This window comes from Zingiber officinale, chromosome 5A, assembly GCF_018446385.1.
Source record: "Zingiber officinale cultivar Zhangliang chromosome 5A, Zo_v1.1, whole genome shotgun sequence".
NCBI lineage: Eukaryota > Viridiplantae > Streptophyta > Magnoliopsida > Zingiberales > Zingiberaceae > Zingiber > Zingiber officinale.
The window spans coordinates 117,024,274-117,028,561 of record NC_055994.1 but is presented as its reverse complement, the minus strand read 5'-3'; positions in this window follow the sequence as shown (position 1 = coordinate 117,028,561).

The window sequence follows — 4,288 nt, the reverse complement described above, 5'->3', positions numbered from 1 at the left end:
TGAAAGTTCAGCCTTGTCTTCAACTTGAAAATTTTTAATTCATAAAATTATAACTTTTAGAAAATATTATTATAAATAAACAAAAATACTACATTATTTATTTTTAACAAATTTAAATATTTATTTTTAAAATATAAAATAAAAAACTTTATTTTTAAAAATAGAATAAAAAATTAGAAGATTTTAACTTTATTATTTGGACTTGTATTCAACGATAATTTGTGACAATATGATTGTTTTGCCGCTTTTGAGTCATTCAATGATAATATCAAAAATATATTTTAGAAATGAATTTCATATATAAGTTGTGTTCCGAATATCTGTCATTAAAAATAATAATAACATAAAAATATATTATCACTAAATTCATTATTATAAAATTTTAAAATATATATTCATATTTAATCATTTATTTAGAACTATTTTATAGGATCTTAATTAAATATTAAAATTAAATTATGGGTTAAATTTATGAGTGAAAATATCATTTAAATATTAAATTATAAGGATCATTTCTCTTGTGTTTAAGCGAGTGAAAATGTTTGGAATATAAAATTAGATTAGTGATTAATTAAGATTTTAGAATTTAACTATTTGATTTAGCTATGTAAATATATTGAATTCCCGATGCCTATCATTTTAATAATTTTGATAGGCGTGTCATTGTAGTAATTTTATTTACTACTAATGACTTTCTAATATCACAGGCAGAAATATCAATTAAAAATGATGAATAAAGAAAACAGAGTAGTAAAAATGTTTGTTGACATCAAATTAATTTTGATAAGAATGGACTCTTTACTATCTAACTCTCAATTAATTTAATAGAATTTAAAATTAAATTAAGTTAATTTTTTTTCTTGTCACGCTAAAAATAATTTAAACGTTTATAAGTCGTGACAAAAATAATTTAAATGTTTATAAGTCATTTTTACAGACATATTAATCATATTAATCAGGGATCTATAATTCAAAACTCAACTACGATGTATTATTGAGAATTTTTCTCATCAATAATTTTTTTTTGTTCTTTTTAATCCCACGTTTTAATAGCAACACTACGAGCGAAAAATCTTCTATAAATACTTTGGGTTGTCGATGTTAAAAAACACATTTTTTCAATTTTTTTGCTAAGACCAAATCTGATATTAAATTATTTTTTTATAAGGAAGAGTCTATTATAAAGTTACCCTAGGGGTAACAAGTTGATCTTCCTCAAGAGTTCGCATCAACAGGAAGGTTTGACACCTCGATGTCGGCTCTTCACCACCTAAGGTTATAGTATGTTTCCAAGGATTGAATTGTTCACCCATTAAAGTGTTAGTGAGAGCCCTAGAGCCAATCATGTGATGGTTACTTTTTGGACTCTTTGTATCATATTCTTGTACATATATTTCTGATATATAAATAAAGGCATTGTGATTATTATACTTGTGTGTATTTGTGCTATATAAATAAGTATAATAATGTCCTAGGGTAGTAGGTTCATATCTATATCAATCGATTAGTTGAATCGATAGTGAGATGATATAGAGAACACTACACTTAATTATTCCTAGTCAAGTATTAACATAGAAGGACAATGTTAATGCATTGAGACTAGCATGTAGGTCAACATGATGACTTGATCTCACAAGTCATGGATATGAGATATCAAGTTAACACATGGGTATATATTGGAGAATGTATACTGAATGACCCGCCATGAGAAAGTATCATGGATCGTTATATGAGTGTCATATACTTTCTCAAGTGACTATTAGTATGACTTTAGTCCTTAGACCTGAAGTCACCATGGTTCCTACATAAGGAGTTATGTACTTTGGTTTCGTCAAACGTCACCGTAACTGGGTGGACTATAAAGGCGATTCTGGGTATGTAACAAATTATGCGGAGGGATGTGAGTGATGTAGATGGGATCTATCCCTCCTATATTACAGGAGTGATATCATAGTCTTGATAGAGTGAGATCACTAAGTGCATGGCCATGCCCAAATAAGGCAATATGTGATATTGCGCTTATTTGATTATAGTGAGTCTACTTGGAGTTCAAGACACTTAGATTGATTGGAGGATGACACGGTCTATGCCTCATATAAGATCAATCTAGATATCAAGGATAGAAGGACAATGTCACATATTGTGAGAGTCACAATTATTAGTCATATTGGTGATGTTGGATCTCAATATTCTTGTAACTTGGGTAGCAATGATGTGTTGCTAGATACCTCTCATTGCTTATGTCCCTAATTGGATTTAGGGACATTGCCAACGTTGACAAGAACCTATAGGGTCACACACATAGAGCAATAGATGGAGACTAGTTCATATGATGAACCAAGAGGAAAGATGAAGTCAAGTTTGACTTGGCTAAATATGGAAAGTCTATAAAAGGCAAGTTTGACTTGACCTAAATCCACATGGGTATACATTGGAGAATGTATACTGAATGACCCGCCATGAGAAAGTATCATGGATCGTTATATGAGTGTCATATACTTTCTCAAGTGACTATTAGTATGACTTTAGTCCTTAGACCTGAAGTCACCATGGTTCCCTACATAAGGAGTTATGTACTTTGGTTTCGTCAAACGTCACCCGTAACTGGGTGGACTATAAAGGCGATTACTGGGTATGTAACAAATTATGCGGAGGGATGTGAGTGATGTAGATGGGATCTATCCCTCCTATATTACAGGAGTGATATCATAGTCTTGATAGAGTGAGATCACTAAGTGCATGGCCATGCCCAAATAAGGCAATATGTGATATTGCGCTTATTTGATTATAGTGAGTCTACTTGGAGTTCAAGACACTTAGATTGATTGGAGGATGACACGGTCTATGCCTCATATAAGATCAATCTAGATATCAAGGATAGAAGGACAATGTCACATATTGTGAGAGTCACAATTATTAGTCATATTGGTGATGTTGGATCTCAACATTCTTGTAACTTGGGTAGTAATGATGTGTTGCTAGATACCTCTCATTGCTTATGTCCCTAATTGGATTTAGGGACATTGCCAACGTTGACAAGAACCTATAGAGTCACACACATAGAGCAATAGATGGAGACTAGTTCATATGATGAACCAAGAGGAAAGATGAAGTCAAGTTTGACTTGGCTAAATATGGAAAGTCTATAAAAGGCAAGTTTGACTTGACCTAAATCCACAAGTTTGACTTGACTATGAGTTAGACTCAAGTATGATCCAAATGTTGGATAAATCAATTAAGGGAGTTAATTTGGTCATGTTTGACTTTGGCCAAATTAGGAAGGTTGAAAGTCAATATTGACTTGACTTGGATGCCACCACATTTGATGAGGTGGCATGGGAGAACCAATGGGGATGCTACACATCACCATGCCACCTCATGCTTGCCACCTCATGGGAGGTTACCCATGAGTGGCCGGCCACATTAAGGGGGCAATTAAGAGCATTAATTGCCCACTTAATGACATTTATGTGGCCGGCCACATGATATGGTGGATTGATTGAATTTTTGAATTCAATTTTTGATTCTTCTTCTTCCTTGGTGCTCTCGGCAACTTCTCCCTCTCTTCCTCCTCTTCTTGGCCGAAAACCACATAGGTGCTAGCACACCTTGTTTCGGTCATCTTCTCCACCTAATTGCTTGTGTGGACACATATAGAGGGGCTCTACTTTGTGCCCTCTAGATCCAACTTCAACCTTGGTTGAGCGGGATAAGCGAAGGGCACGCATCAAAGGTAGTTTTTCTTTAAACTATAGATCTAGGAGTAGATCTAACATATTCGGGTATTAAGCATGATATAAATACGTGGAATTTTTCGAATCGGATTTTTCTTTGCACGAGATCCTTGGCTAGGGTGTTTCGGGGTTTCCGCGACGCTTTTCGTGGCCGAAAAACCTAACAGTGGTATCAGAGCCATCGTGCGAAGCACGTATTTATTTTGTATTAGATACAAAATTTAGATGCTTTTAAGTTTCTGTGATTTTCTAAATTTAGGAATTTTGGGTATTTTTCTCGTGAAGGCGAAGCAACAAACACTTTTGTCACCGAGAAAAATTTCTCCAAACGGCAAGTTTCACCCAAATAGATTTTGGGACAGCGGTAAGGGCTGTATAATCGCAGAGGACACTCATGAAGGTTATTTGTGAATAGGGGCTGCCCCTAACCCATAAGGGCCTTGTCCATGATTACGCGAGAAACCCGCTTAGCGGGACAGCAAGTGGAGAAGGGACTCAAAATTCAGAAAAATCAGTAGAAAAATTTTAAATAAAAAAATACACAATTCTGAATT